Source organism: Pygoscelis adeliae, unplaced genomic scaffold, assembly GCF_000699105.1.
Source record: "Pygoscelis adeliae isolate BGI_AS28 unplaced genomic scaffold, ASM69910v1 Scaffold196, whole genome shotgun sequence".
Taxonomy (NCBI): Eukaryota; Metazoa; Chordata; class Aves; order Sphenisciformes; family Spheniscidae; genus Pygoscelis; species Pygoscelis adeliae.
The window spans coordinates 71867-88894 of NW_008824936.1; positions in this window are offsets into that span (position 1 = coordinate 71867).

Below are 17028 nucleotides of genomic sequence, written 5' to 3' on the forward strand. Positions count from 1 at the left end.
GGAACAAACAGGAGGAACTGGAGCTCCGTGCCCAGTCAGAAAGTTATGTTATCATAGGAATAACTGAAACATGGTGGGACAACTCACATGACTGGAGGATTGCGATGGATGGCTATAGGCTGTTTTGTAGAGACAGGCAGGGAAGAAGAGGAGGAGGAGTCACGCTCTATGTTAAGGAGAACCTTGAATGTATAGAAGTCAACTACGGCAATTGTGGAAGCCCTATTAAATGCCTCTGGGTCAAGGTCAGAGGGGTCATCTCCAAGGGGGATCTTACAATAGGCATCTGCTACCAACCTCCAAACCAAGACAATAAGGCCAATGAAGCAATATTTATGTCACTTAAGCAAGATTCGGGTCAACAGAATCTGGTTCTTATGGATGACTTCAACTACCCAGACTTCTTTGTTGGAAGAACAACACAGCAGTTCATATGTCATCTATTTAGTTCCTGCAATGCACAGAGGACTGCTTCCTCATACAAATGTTAGATTCCAACCAGGAATGAGGCACTGCTGGACTTGCTACTCACAACCAAAGAAAATCTGCTTTGTAACATCTCAGGTAGTGATAGCCTTGGCTGCAGTGATCACAATACTGTGGAGTTTGCGATCCTTCTTAACGGTGCCTCACACAATGTACTAAGACAAAGGTTTTTAGTACTAAGAAAGTATTGCCTTGCTCACATAACACTTTTAATCTTGGACAGGAAAACATTAAAAGACTAAACAGGGATTTCTTGTCCCAGGTGAGATGAAAGAATGAAAAATGTTATAAGGATCCAGAATACTTATGATTTTTCCTTGAGAAGATCTCTTAAGGTGCTTGCAGTAACACACCCTCTGGAAATCTATATGGTTGCAGTAACTTATTCAGTATTGTTTTTCATGGGTAGAAAGTCAGAGGAGAAGGTTCATTGCTTAATGAAGTAAAGAAAGATTCCTTTGCTAAGCTTAAAGCTGTGCATCTCATGCAAGTTGAACTGGTATATCATTTTGAATCACTAGTGAGTATATGTCTTTCCCTCTTTTGTGTAGGTAGTATGGAGAAACTGATAGACTTCTGGGTGAGAGGATTTGGCTGACCCATTATTATAGAGATGAAGAATGAAGGATATGTATCTTTGTACTGTACTACACACATCCTCTAATTGCTTTGATTTTATTGCTGTAGACATAAGCAATACTTTTAACACCTTTATGGATCTTGAGCAGGAAAGTCAGTTCTGCATCTGCAAGCACATTGCCTATCATTCTGAATGCTAATTTGAAGTGAGGAAGAAAATAGAGGGCTCAGTCATTGATTGTGATTGTGAGGTTCACAACCATTTGGTGATTTAAGTAATAGTAATAAGTAATACCCATATATTAAGAAATCCAGAGAAGTAGAAAAGGTGGAGAAATATGTACTTCATTTTCTGTCTTAGAAAATGCTCAAATTATAGTTATAGCAGGGTGCAGGCCATAGCTTGAAATTGAAAAATCATTGCCTGAAGAAGAGAAAATCTGCCCCACATCTCTGATTTCAAGCTGCCTGCTGCACTGGTAATAATATGGAGCCATATAACTTTTGTGTTCAACTTTGACAAATATCAAGAAGTAATGCATAACACGAAGTTTATACTGTAGTGACAGTTTTATGAAACTAAGTGGCAACCTCAGATTTTATGCATCAGCAGGACATTGACTGATACCTGTTGCAGGTCTCTGAAAATAAATTTGCTCTAACTTTATTTCTGTTTATATGTATGTCACCAATGGTAGTGTAAGACTGCAGCAAAAAACATGAGAGATTTTTACTTCCCCACCTTATTTTCCATAATTTCAGAGACTTAAAAAGGGTGAAATAAACCCTTGACAGTTCTGCTACCTCAGCTAGCTTTTATGTTAACTTCCAGTCTTATAAATTGTGGTAACTGTGTGGCTAGATATCACCACCGCAGAATGAGGGAAAATTGCAACTGCATCCACTGATGAACTTTCCTAAATGATATGCAAGTGTGCAAATGCTTCAGGCTAGTTTCTTGCACAGCACATTAGTAGTGTTCTAAATGATATTGAAAGGGGATTATTTTTACACTTTTTACTATGCTATGACACCTCAGCCAGATGTAATCTGTGAAAGAAAGTATATTTCACCACCTGAAATAAGCTGTTACCTCTTTGTCTTATAAAAATTTGCAAAGGTGAATGCCCGTGCTGTATAATTCTGGATACTTTCAGTTGTGGTGTTTGGGGAATATTCTTCTCCATTGCCAAACTTATCATTATGAAATCTGTACAAACAATTTGACAAAAGGCAAAAACATATTTCTGTGTCTTGCAATAATTCATAGATTATAATGAGTATTAAGTAAAAATATATTTTGAGGGTGACTCTTCTCTTGGTGCTAATGATGGTACTTTTTTGTGTTCTTCAGGGAAAAATTCTGTAATAGTCTGGGTTTTTTTGTTTGGTTGGGTTTTTTTTAGATCTATTAGACATAAGTTCTGACTTTTTTCCAAGAAGTTGCTGAACAGGTTCCACAGCAGTAGATTATTTGGTACTGGGAGTCCCAGACGTTACTAGGAGATCTTTGTGCTATAGGACTTATGAAATAGATCTAAGGTTGTTTATTACCTGATGAAGGTATCATGTACCTATGTCTTGCAACTATGGAGGGACATCTGATTAGTGGATTTGAAAATGTCTGTATACCAACTCACATAAGTTATCTATAGACCATAAGTGGGACTATTCTTCACATTATCTTTAGCATCTTGTGCATCTCTACTCCACTTTTATGGGAAAAAAACGAAACCTCCAGAAATACTACTAAATGCTCTTCTCACCTTTCTAGAGTTATGTAAAAAACCTCATAAGAGATAACAGGATGTGGAAAAAAAGGGTAGTGTGTTTTCTCTTGAATTTTGTATCAATATAATTGCAATTTAGTTTTGATTCACAAGAAAAATACAGAAACTGTTTTAATTACACGTAAAAGTGGTGTACAGCTACATACCATATAAATGGTGTACAGCATTTTTTTTCCAGTATTTTGAAAGTCCTACTGTCCCAATAAAATTTGTTGAATATCTGCAGAATAAAGATGCACTTTTCTAGATTTATAATTGTCATTTTCAGAGGACTTTTTATTATTAAATTGTGTGCTTTTTATCTTGTTTGCTTTCTTCCTCTCCTAGTTTATAATTTGGGTTATAAATTCTACTCTCTGTGTAGTCCTCTTAATTGACACTGAAATTTGTAACAACTAGGAGAACTTCTGTTCATGTCTAGGCAAATATTTTCCTTCATGTGGTAGGCTGCTGCTCCTGCCTTCTGAGGTTTTCTTCCTTGAGAATTACCATTAATCCTTCCTGAGTAACTCTTCTTTTTCCTTAAATATAATGTAGGCTAAAAACCCATAAATGCTACTCTGCATAGCTGGTCTGCTGCCACAAATGATAGTTGGATAAAATTCCAGCTGTTTCTACTTAGAGCCTTGAAAAATTAAAAAATAAAGCACAAAAATGGTATAAAATATCAGGTCTCTTCTGGCTCCTTTGGACCAAATCTGATAGCTCTGATAGATTCTAAGAATTCTCTAGAATTCTTTACCAGATATATGATTATATGCTGCTATGACATCTCTTCTGTAGGGATCTAAAGCAAAAATACGTATCACTTGACCATCTGAATACAATGGCCAGAGAACCATCTGGCACCTGGTATTTGAAAGAAGAGACAAATTAACATCATCTTGAACCACATGGTCATATGAGACTTTGGGCTGATCACTGTCAAAGATGCCATTGCATTTCTACACAAAACATGAGACAAAAAACTACAAATATCAAAACACTGCAAAAAGTCATATTTAGAAATGTGTAATAGGACATGTGGAGGAAAAGCGTGTGTTTGAAGTAATTCTGTTTATGGGGGGTTGGGTGCTTTACTGTTCACGGTCCAGAATATTCCTGTGACAGTGGTTGTAATGCCATTATTTCAAAGAAATTACTATAACTCACTATCTTCTTTTAACACTGTGGTAATGGAGAATATGTGGATTGTATCCTTTTTTCATAAAGGTCTTCTGTTCAGAGTGCTTTCCAGAAAAATAAGAAATGTGGTTTCAGTCACCTCCTCTGCTGAACAGAAAGCAAGTAGCTACACAATGAGTATGCATCGCACTGGCTCTACTAATAGTATGAGGCTGGGCAGAAAGACTTCTGTAAAGGCATGAGAGAGACTCCAGCTCAGCTCTTAGAGTATTTAGTGTGGAGAGGAAGCCTTGGTTCCAGTTCAGAGCCAAAAGGCAGGAGCTGACAGGTTTTGTATCACGGGTTTTAATTTGGAGGTATTAGAGCTATTTGCTTTTTGAGCTTCAGGTTCTGCTAAAGTCTCTGGTGGTGGTGGTGAATATACCTGATCCTGCATATATTTTTAACTGCTGCAGAAACAACTGAGCTCTGTCCTATGGAGAGTAAGAGACCTCACTCTGTCGGAGTTTTCCCAGCCACCCTTCCACAACACTCTATGTGGCTGCTGCTCAGTTTGATGTCTGAGCTCTGCTTGGATTTAAGTGGTGAGAATTTACAAGAGCTCAGCTTGCCATAAACCAACTGAGTTAGATATTTGTCTTACGGATGAAAAATCATTGTCTTATGGATGAAAAATCATTCTCTGGATTTCCAAGTGGAACTATGCTTATAGTGGTATTGGGTCCTGCGATAATGCAGAAAGAAATAGTTGCTCTTTGTTTTCTATTGTCAAGTTGATTAAGAAATGCAAACCTTGACTCTGCATTTTTAGGTATTATGTTTGCTAGCATGTTATGAACAATATGCTACAAATTTAGCCTAGGTAGTAGAACTACATCTGTTAATGTTATTAATTAATAGTATCAAGTTGTTAATCATAATTTTAAATGCTAGGTCATTTTTCATTGCAGTAAAAAACACTGGCAGTTTTCCCATGGCAGGCTGTTCTGAAGAAGTGACAATTTTGTGATCATTCTTGTTTCCAAATATTGAAGACAATTGCAACTGTTCCAAAAATATGCTAGAGAAACTACCTCAGGCAATATTTCATGTTTAACATTTAAAAGTCATTAGAAGAGTGGAAACTCGTTATGTATCTTAATACATATATGTATTTATCTTTTGTTAGAAAGACAGACAGATGTAATTGATCTTGAAATTTTGTCTGTTGTTAACATTAAAATGGAAGTACACACTGGACAATGCTGTTATGTCTGATATTTCAGAGCACTGAACTGATAGCAGTTGTCAGGAAAGACTGAATGGCCGTCACAGGATGCACACACCACCTGCCAGCAGGCTAACCTGGAAATCCAGTTCAGCAACGTACCTAAAACATGTGCTGAACTTTAAATGTCACTGAAATTAATAGGCTTTAAAGATGAGTTTAACCTAAAGCAAATAGTTAATTACTGTACTGAATCATTATCTATGTAGGTTTATTTCATTGAGTGGAAAAAATTAGCTAGAAAGACTGATTCTGTAAGTATTCCTGTAAACTCAAACCCCAGACTGTTCTGGATGGCAGATAAGGTGGATATCAATGACACTTACTCCTGTTTTTCTCCTTCCTGTTGACTGTAGCAGATGATAATGAAAGTTTGAAAACAAGCATGATTACAGAATTTTGAGGGTAAAAACAGTGACAATGGTGCTATGATTTCTGAAACAGGAATTTGTAGTCCAACTTTTCTGTTCTGTATATTTTTAGGTAACAGGAAAACACTTTAAAATTTGAAGGAAAGCGTTTCCAGTCAATATTAACCGGTTTGACTGCACGTAAGAGAATCTATGCTGCAAGCATATCAATGCTCTCTGGTGTTCTTGGTTTAACTCAGTAGCCCTTGTTATTGTTTAAGTGTTACCACCTTAGTATTTTTTTCCTATAGGCTACCCAGAATAAACATTTCTTTGTGTATGTTCAGGTTTTTGTTTTGCTAAACAAATGCTCAGCAATTTTTCATCTAAAATAAATCAAATTTAATGTGCAGGTTTTCAGTCATACTAAGGACTAACTTCTTTTTAGAAAAATGTTTTGGAACTCTGGAAAAGATATACGTGTTTACTAATATACAGACTGCTCCAGAAGTATTGAAGATGCCAGTCATGTGGAGAGCATTGCTTATATTGTATCATCTGAGAATATCTCTCAATTTGGAAATGGAAAGAATGATATCAAACAACTAACCTGAGAACATGGTAAATGAAGTTTCAAAGAATTAACTACCTCTAAGCAACTTCATCATAGTAATTTTCATTAATGTTACTGTGACTTGCATTAATTCTAATACTAAGAAATACATATTGGCAAGTGTAAGGAGATGGCTGTTTACATTTTATTTATTATACACATTAAAACACAGGAAGTTATGTGGTTGTTCTTGTGTCATCAGTCTGAAAGGTGATTATTTGCTCATTCTCTCTTGTTGTAGCTTGCTGTTGCTAGTGATTCATCTTCAAATCATCTGTCATTTCTTAGCTGAAAACCTAATTCTACTTATATATAAATACAATTTCAGTTTATACCATTGACATTTGAATCTTTGTGCATTCATTAAGCCTGCACATTGTTTAAACAATGTAATTTGAATATTAACAAAAGAAGTTTTCAGGATTCAGTATCTCTGCTTGTACATATATTTTGGGGGTGTTTGTTCGTGATACACTTTATATTTCAGAAGTCAAAATTGCCATGTTATTGGTATTCCTATGTAAGTGATTAATTTTCAGAAGGAGCAAATGGATTGATGGGAAATCCACAGTTATAAAGGCAGAAATGGAAAATCATCACTATGGTGATGGGGATGAGTAGTCATACATCTGATTTTCAGATTATCTGGTACTGGCATAGATTCTAATGTAGGTAGCTATAATGAGCAAGTATTTGATAGTAACAACCTTTCATTTAATTGAATGGTTCCTGAACCATTCACTGGAGGTAGAAAAAGAGAAAATCCTGCTGCTCGCCAGCCTTGTCAAATGTGACCGAGAATGTTAGGGCAAAATGCTGGTGAATAGAGACTACTTGTTTTTTCAGACTGAGAACAAGCTGGGGAAGGCATTAATGTAAGAAATGCTTTTAAAGCATCATAAAAAAAGCTCTATACATAAAAACATAAAGCTCTACATAAAAACACTCTATAGATAGCTAGAATTGAGTCAATCTTTACTGGTAGATCTTCACTTATCACCTCACCCCTGCTGAAACCTTTCAAATTCAAACCTTTTTGAAAAGCATCATGAGTTTTCTGTGCTGTGACTAGGGTGAGCTTTATCTTTAGTGATTCCTACTAAAAGAAAAAATCATGATCAAAATTAGTTTAATTAGCCCATGCTTCATGTACATTCAAAACTTGAAATGCATAGTCAGGCTTCAGCATTAGATGCAAAGTTGGTACTCTTGAAATAAATTCTAACCTGTGTGAACTATAAGATCCTCTGTGGTTGCACACGAGTAACAGTGCGATTTTGGTTCTTATTTAGTATAACATTTGGTAATACTGGAGAAATACTGATAGTTAAGCAGACACTTGGGCCAGGATAATTGGCCTGTCATGCATTCTTATTCTGGCATTCAGCCTTACCTAATATGCCAGTGTAACAGGGCATGATGTGCTGTCAAGATGATTTGACAAGCCTGGGAAATTTCAAAGGCGGTATCTTACTGCATAAAATTTTGTATTTATTAATACACTTCCAAGAAATTGTTTAAATATGCTCACTACCCTGTTTGTATAGTCCATTGGAGTTAGCGCGTGAGGCAGCATCACAATGTTTGTTTCCAGCAGCTCGGAGCTGGGAGCATACAGGGGACTACTGGGAGCAAATAGCACAGGATGTGTGACTGATTTCTCTTTACTTCCTCGACTCTGTATTTTTAGTTTGCATAATAATGCCTCATGGCCTTGATCTTGATTAGATCACCTGACTGTTATGAAAATATGAATATTAATTGCGGAGAACTTTTTTTAATTTGAAACTTGCATTTTTTCAAACTTCGGCAAAGAACTGGGAGACAGCTCCTATGTTTTCCTGAAGATAAATCGCTGAATATTTAATTTGAAAGGACAAATACTTTTTGCTGCTGAATGCCCTCCCTGCAATATTAAATGACAGTGGGAAATACAAGTAAACCTATTCCTCTATCCCTTGACAGACAAAACTAAAAAAATCCCACCAATCTTGTTTAATTGTATGTAATTATAGATCATGATGGAAGGGTAGTGCAAGTTCCCATATTGTTAGCCAAACTCAAATGTATTATACAGTTCCCACAATTTGTGCTGAAGCAATTTGTATGTTACCATTGAATGAGGAATTACTATGAATAGGGAATTATAGGAATATTGCTATATCTAATCTCAGGCCTTCCAAATCTATTGATGCAGAGTAGGATTGCCATATATTGATTGAGGATCTCCTAGATGACCATAAAGTGCTGTTTATCATGTGTGAAGGAGTCGGATGTTTTCTTGAAGCATCAGACCTACTCTGTGTCCACATTGACTGTATAGCACAGATTATGGCCATTACATCCAGCATTTTCAGAGAATGTCAGACATACCTTTGATGTCCTACAACTACAATGTGTGTACATCAGTTGTTTCTGGATGAATGGCAGCCACTGGTGAAAAGTTTGATGCTATTAGCTATGTAATAAGTATCATATGGGTAACTTACGCATCAGGAAATCCAAGGTAAACATATCAGTTCCTCAAAATTTGCACAGAAAGATTTCCAGATGGAAAAAAAGCACAAGTGAAGTAAAGCAATGCTGTGCAAGTGAAGAAAAAGCTAGTCAGGCTGTGTGTTACAAATAGGAGTGGGCTTACTTTCTTCACCAGGAGATCCAACCAGTTAAGGATGTTCTAGCAATTAAAAGGTTTTTTTAAGTATAAAGACATAAGACGTAAATGATAAATGTATGTAGGAAGAATAGTACTGTATTTAAACGGAAAGCCAAACCCTCCCTCCCCTTTTAGTCTGCATGCCTTTTACTCTTAACAATAAATGATCAATGTATAAGCTATCTTTGGAAAGCTAGAAAGAACATTTTGCTTGCTGAATAGATGTCATATTTGCACTTTGGTTGGCAATAGGAAATTGCGTTTGCCTATGAATGGGAATACAGAACAAATTTGCTCTTTTTTACAAATGTCTTACTAATAGTCAGTGAATTCAGATAAAAAGGAGAGAGTGGCTATAGCCATTCCTCTGTAATAGTTCTGTGGATGCAATTTGGGAACAGAGCTCTTTGGGGGATGCTACTTTGTTACATCCCACTAACACTGGAATTGTCCTCACCAGAAATTAGGTGGAGCTGCAATAGCTTAAACATCACCTACAGCAGATCCTCCATGATACTGGGACTGGATATAGATGGATACCATGTATTTTAAACTTGTCTCTTACCTAGGATAATTGTGTAGTCACAGTTCCTGAGTTCTATCAAATGGAAAAGTGCAAGATACTTAGGCAACTTTTCCTCAGGTAAAGCTTGCCAACTGAGGGGCATCATTTTGTGCAGGAGACAGGAAGGCTCTAAATCACATGGCATTTATGATTTTAGAGTTGCATGAATGCATTGCATACTTATGAATAAAAGGTTATTCATGTTGTATTTATGGGTTATATTATATTTTTTGTGCATCTTTAGCTATTTGTTTTGATATTGACATTAATCTGTCTTTTCAGAGGTTTCTTACAATTTTTACCAGCCCTTAGCTGGTTCAGTCACAATTTATGAACAAACAAACAAAAGACAATAAGAGAACAAGACAGCTTGTTTTGTGATCCTGCGGGATTTGTAATAGGAACTTCTTTCTTCTAGCTTTCTTATAGGATCTAAAAGTTTTTTGAATCTTATGTTGCCTGGAAAGATGCTAATTTTTTTTGATATCTGACTATAAGGTCTCTGGAAAAGCAGCCAGGTAACGTTGAAATACATTAAATTATGCACATATGGTTACAACAGGCAGACACAATTAGTCTGACGTTGGTTCAGTAGTTGATCTGTGTGGGCATAAGTAGGGTCACAGAATATCTCAAGTTGGAAGGGACCCACAAGGATTATCGAGTCCAACTCCCTGCTCCTTGCAGAACTACCTAAAATTAAATCATATGACTAAGAGTATTGTCCAGATGCTCCTTGAACTCTGACAGGCTTGGTGCCATGACCACTTCCCTGGGGAGCCTGTTCCAGTGACCGACCACTCTCTCAGTGAAAAACCTTTTCCTAATGTCCAATCTGAACTTCCCCTGACGCAGCTTCATTCCGTTTCCACGTGTCCTGTCACTGGTCACCAGAGAGAGGTGATCAGCACCTCTCCCTCCACTGCCCCCCTTGAGGAAGTTGTAGACTGCAATGATGGCACCCCTCAGCCTTCTCTTCTCCATGCTGAACAAAATTAAGTAGACTTAGTATGTTGGGTTTCAGTATGTGTATGTGGCATGTTATCATACAGGTCATTTGCAACTTCTCCCAAGTTGGCAGTTGGGTCTTGGAGGCCTGTGCTATGTCACGTGGAACCATGTCTTGTATCCATTTAGCTTAAATGACCAAGCTCTGGCAAGTAAGAAAGTGCATGGACTTTTTTTAACCTATATTGTTGGCTGGATACAAGCTGAGATGAGCTGATCTCTTTCCAAGACAGTATTGCCCTTATAACAGAGCTGCTTTGAGGATAGCTTTGTCAGAAGTCCTGCCTTCCCCTGCAGCTTGGAAATTTTCCTTGAGCTGAACAGACAACTAGAGGTCTGCACATGTCAGAAGCTGATTGCCCAAGACCCTGAGTTACAATTCAAGACAAAATTCTCATCTCAAAACATCTCAAAGCCTTGCTGGCAGAGTAGTGATAGGCTGTGCTTGGTGGGGTAGGATTACAAGCTTGTATGTTACTAGTTCTGGATAATTGCATGCTGCATTTTGAACTTACTTTAAATTCACTTCATGCCAGCATAACTGTGCAAAGTGCAACAGAGTGGAACCAATCTGTCCTAGTGAATACCAGATCTCTAGATGTGTATCCATGGTTTTAGGCTTGTTCTAGGATTGCGTCAATAGTTATTATCTTCTTGTTTACCAATGTAATACTTTATATAAATTTTCATAATCTCTTGCTCTTTATTCCATAAGAGTCTAAAGTAAGAGAGAGTTACCTGTTAATAGGAAAAAAAAGCGCTTCTTTGTAATAAAAAAAAGGTAAAGATATTTAAAAATTCAGAAAATGAATCATTATCCTTTGGCTTTGTTGCTCATTTGACAAAACACTGAAGCACTCTGAGCTTTTTTTGTTTTTTTCCAGGAACTTTTTCTTTCTAGTACAGTATAGTATCTGTCAATGCAGAATCAGATAAGTTGCTATGTTTCTTAGCAAATGATACCAAAAGAAGGTCAGGAAGTAACCAAATGTTTTGCTTTGTTAGATATTTTCCTGTATAATTACTTTCAATTTCCTTTCATTTCTTTTGTAAATAGACATTTGTCTTTAATAACACTAGATATCAGCTACTTCTGATGTTATAAGTCTTCATAGCAAATGGTGATAATCATATTCACAGTAGTTCTTAAATGCATTAGGACATAGTTTTAATTCTGATCAAAAATCCTCCAGAATTATTGCAAGGTTTGTTCTTTTTTTTTTCTGTTGGTTTCAATGGAGTTTGGGTTTGAGCCTAATGATCTGAATTGCTTATGTCATTTCAGTTGTGTTGCAGGGAGTGTGAAAAATTATAATCCTTATTCCCAATTTTTAATTCTCTTTGAGAGTTTTCTTGTATCCGTCTTTTCTAAAACTTTGTATCCATAATTTCTGAAAACTGGCAAAGATAACAGAAATTTCTGATTACTTCATTTTATTTGCCAAAAATAACCCAAAAGCCACAAAATCCTGTTGTCCTGATATATATCTTTGATATCAGTAATAGCTTAAACTAATTAGGAAATTATGTTTCAAGAAAAATCAGTTTTCTTTTTTCCATTGCATTGTTCTGGTTGTACTCTCGTAAAAGTATATTACACTATTAAATTTTGAATTTGGCCTCTTTGCTCTAGCTGATACTGTATCTATCACTTCATTACTTTTATTGTAAATTTAATTAATGGGGTCAAGGAAGAGTCTTATGTTATTGTTTGAGTGTCTCTTTTTTATGAATTAATTTTGGTAGGAATCAATTCTAATCATTTTTGCTATTGCTTGTGTGAATATTTTGCAGACTGCATTAATTAAGAAAATTGGCCTATAATTACTGCAGTTACCCATATCCTACCAGGTTTCAAAATTACAGAAATAATTACGATCCTAAGAGAGTCAGGCAACTTTTCAAATGCTGCATTATACATGCTACACTAAATGCCATGAAAGACTTGACTAAAATATTAATGCATCTCAGCTGGAAAACCTAATGTGTCTTTCTGCAAAGAGCTTTGCTTATAGGCAGAATTATTTTGGTTGAATTTTCAGAAAAGCCTTCAGTTTTGAAGGTTGGTTTGTTCTGTTTTTCAGCTGCTAGATTGAACCAGTTGATACCCGCAGAATACTATTTTTCATAGTAAACACCTAATATCAACTTTATTTGTGTTTGCTTCTGTATAAACTTCAAATGGTGGATGGAAACATCTGTGGAGACATTTAAGTCAGGGAGAAGAGGAGGAAAGAATGTCTTAGAAAATGGCATTTCTCAGAACAGTAATTTCTTCAGCAATAATGAAAACCTTATGTGATTTTAACAGCTTGTATATTACTATATGTACTATTTTAATATTTTTCTCTTCTTTTCTTTCTTTCAGTATAATGTCTATATTAAAAAAAAGCTAATAACATATGACAATGTGACATATAAAGACTCCTGAACGACCTCTATATTTGCTATTACTTTGTTTGAGCTTTTGGGTGCTAGTGGTGACTTCTGTGTGGTGCAATCAACTTGTACCGCATTGTTGGTACAGTCTCAGGTCCTGCAGTACCAGGCTGCTGAGGGAAGGGGACTTGTGGAGCAGAGCAGAGCTGTAAGACTGGCTTCTCTCTCACTTCTGGAGGAAGTAAAGAAGAGAGGGAGAGTGAAAGGAAAGTAGGTACAGAAAGTTCATATTCAGTCCCAAGGCAGTATGGTGATCCAGGCTGTTAGACTTTGGCCCTTTTGTGTGGTTACCAAAGTTGGACATTATATAGAGCCTATAAGTTCCTCTGCTGCAATGATTTTGCCTCTAAAACACAAAGGTGATCCTGGCACTTGACTCCTAATTAAGTTTTCTTACCTGAGTGGTTGAAAAAGTAAGCAACAGGGCCATGAGCTCTGTGCTCTCTCTGTGGATCTCTTGCATCTTATGGAAAATCTGCTAGTGTCAGTTTTCTCTGCATTTCTTCCATTGCCAGCTGAACTTTATGCATTTTCAAAAAGATCTGTTTTTCTCTGGATCTATTATTTCAGAGCTGGCACAAACCCTCTATTCTTTTCTAACCTTAATCCCTGCCTTACTATACTAAGGAACATAATTTATTTTGGATATGGCTATGTTATTTTTGTGTTCACATGTTATTTTATATTTGTGTTTCAGCTTTACCTGTTCCATTTTCTGAGACCTTGTAATAGACTCTGTTTGCCACCTGGGTCCTGACCAGGGCAGTCACCCATAGCCCCTTTGACAGCCTGGTGTCTCAATGCATTTCAGGGGGAAAAAAATAGACGTGCTGAAAATAGTTTTTACCCTATTACCTTATGGCAACTTTGTACATCAATGGTTCAGAAAGGAGAGGATGGAGGATTTAGTGCCAGTTGCAGGTGAGCAAGGGTCAAACCTGAACCTTCCTTATGTCTGTTTGTGACACAGTCCTACCTCATGAATAACTGGGGTTACGGCTGAACATGACAACATGCAGCAAGAGGTCAGAATTTCCTTATCCCCTGTGAACACCTATCTTTTGGAATCTCCGGAGGCGAGGACCAAGTATCTTTCCAGACAATAGATGCAAATTAAAAAAAAAAAAAAAGGAAACATGAAACAGCTGACTAAAAGCCTAAATACTGAGAGGAATTAAAGGAGGAAGGATAGAGAGAGATCTCATCTTCAGAAACTCTGTTCTTTAACTTACTTGATATTGCAGAGAGAAAGACTAGATGTAGAATTTGTCCCTTATGCTCTTGGATGGGTTTACAAGGAGAATGACTCTTTGGCCTAAGTAATTTTGCATTATTAGCCTATGAGGTGCTCAAAGACCAATCTTATTTTCTCCTCTAAGAACCAATGAGATAAAATAATAAACTTTTTTTCCCATTTCCATGTGATGTCTCCTAGAATTGTGAGTAATCATTGTTCTTTCTGACAATAAAAAGCATACATATTTGATATGAGCCTATTTCTAGACATGATATAGTTCTGCATATGCCTTGACTCCAAGAATTTGGTGTTTTTCTGGTATAATCTTAGCAAGATGGGATGGGTTATATTATAATTGGTATTGAAATTTTGAAGAATATATGAAATTTGGATTCAACCTCCATATTGCTGAAAACCCCGGGATCCTAATTTCAGATATTCAAAAACTTTTAGAATACTAGAAAACATGGCCAGCAGCACCATCACCTTTGTTTTAATAGAGAGCGGTTGCATCTGTTTCTATTCAGGAACCCAGTCCTATGGCTTGGTATTAGGAATACTTGCAGTGTGTCTACCATATTGGTTTCCTCAAACTCTTTTAAGCAGTTTTCCACCTAGTTTTGGGTCCCATTTAGGTTTAGATATGAAGCTGCTCAGTTCTAGACAATTATGAATTAAAAAAAATATATCTAGTTCCTACAATATTCTAAGATTAGATAAAAAAGAATACTCATCCTCTTTGTCCTTTTCTGATGCTTTCACTGGATGGCTTCATAACAAGACTTTCCTTAGTTTTAAAATCATCTTACTAACAGGCTTAGTGGATAACCACTTTACAGAAACTTCATATTCTGAGAGAATGCACTAAAATTGCTACATAGCACTTCTGTGTGGTAACACATCATCTTTTAGAAAATTGTCTCATTGTGAAGTTGCTTATCTATTCTCATCCACTTTTTTATTTCTTAAATTTTCACATTTTTACTGTTTTTGTAGTTTATGACTGCTTGCTTATTTCTTCATCAATGCTTATTAAGAAGTGACGGATCTTCCTCCCCCTCCCCCACCTTTTTTCTTTTTTTTCAAACATTTGAAAATTTTTAAGTGTGCCCCACAATTCATGAGTGGGAGTTTTAATACTCACACTGGATAGTTCCACCACACTTACAGGTTTACTTTCCTGTCAGGAGCTGCTGATGTAAGAGCATCTAAGGTCTTAATGACAGAGTCTGCATTATAAAAAGGGAGTTACAATGCATAAGCAATTGCATGCATCACATTGCATGAAATATGTTGAATTTAAAGTATGGAAATGTTAAATGAAGTGGTTTTAATCACTGAAAAGGAAAACAAGTAGGATCTCTTAAACCTCAGAGATTAAGTACTAAGAAAATTAATCAGGGTGGAAAAAAACCCCACATGTTTGCAGTTCCTGTTTTGTGTAGCTAATGACTTGAGTAACCTAAATAATGCTGGCATTATCAAGCTGGATTAGCAAATGTATATGATAGCCTGACTGTTTAGCATGTCTGCACTGATGAATATAAACATCTTGTAGGAAAAGGCTGAATTTGCAAAGGCTTCAACCTGCATTGTATAACAGGACATAACTTTTTAACATTTTTGATTGCCTAAGATGAATTCTAATGAACAGATTTTTATAACCTAGATCATTAGATGTACATAAAATGTTCCTCTGGTAAGTGTTTGTGGAAAGGATTCTTAATAAATGAATCACTAAACCTTTGAGAGCTTCTTCATGCATTCATTTACATGCATTTATAATAAAACAAACATGGTTTGCTGGAATATAAACATGAAACCTAGAATTCAAATAAATTAAGGAATATTTTCTGCCTTTACTTACTATTTGAGTAAAGCAGTGCTTGGATCACTTTCTTCAAGACATGAGAAGACTGTCTCTAGAATTGATTGGAGGAAAAAATGAGGAAGAATTGTATCTTTCATACGTCTGCTTCCTACAGAAATGTCACTAAGGTGATATTGCTGGACCCAGATGAGAGTGAATGATAACATTTTGGATGGGGCACCCACTAAGAGCTGGAAAGCTATACGGTCCTCATGCACTCAATTCAAAGCAGGAGTAGGAACAAAGTTCTTCACCATCTGAAGCAAATGACCTGCATAAGAGGATATTGAATGAATATCTCTTGAGCCAGAGGAGAACAGATGATTTATGTCAGGTAGAACAACTGCAAAAAGGTATTACTATGAAGTATATTCATTAGGACACTCTTTGAATGAACAGATTTCAATCCTTATCTCCAACAACATCTGAATCTGAGTATCTCTCATAGTGCTTGAATGCTATGGATCTGACGTTACTGAGAGGCTTGTAACCCCAAAATGCAAACCAACTTAAACCAGCTAATAAAACATTGACTGGATTTGAAATTTACAAGAAACTCTTTTTGGAAAAAATTACTAAACCCTCTTGCCAACTCACCATAGTTTATTGCTGATAAAGAAAGGGGTTTCTGCAAGAAAGTATAAAATGATTAATTTTTTATAAATTAACTGTTAAATGATTGCGGAATAGCAAATTTCCTTTGAGCTAGAGCTTTATGCTAAATTTATATTCTACAATATGAAAGAATTTACATCAGTCATTATTCAGTTTTTATTTTTTACCTAGGAAAATCATTATATGAATGCATAGTATTGACAATACAGAAAAATATTAATCAGGACAATTGGGTGGCTTAATGGTACAGAAGAGAACTTGAATCAGCCTTGACCTTGGTGAGCTCTTCTCTCAGATCTCTGTGTTCTCTCATCATGATTTTTAGGCAGCACCACACTTCTGTACTAGATATTTTCCATATTTCAGATTAATCAAATGATTTGCTTATATGTGTTCTTGCCTGAATCACATATTGAACTACATTCATT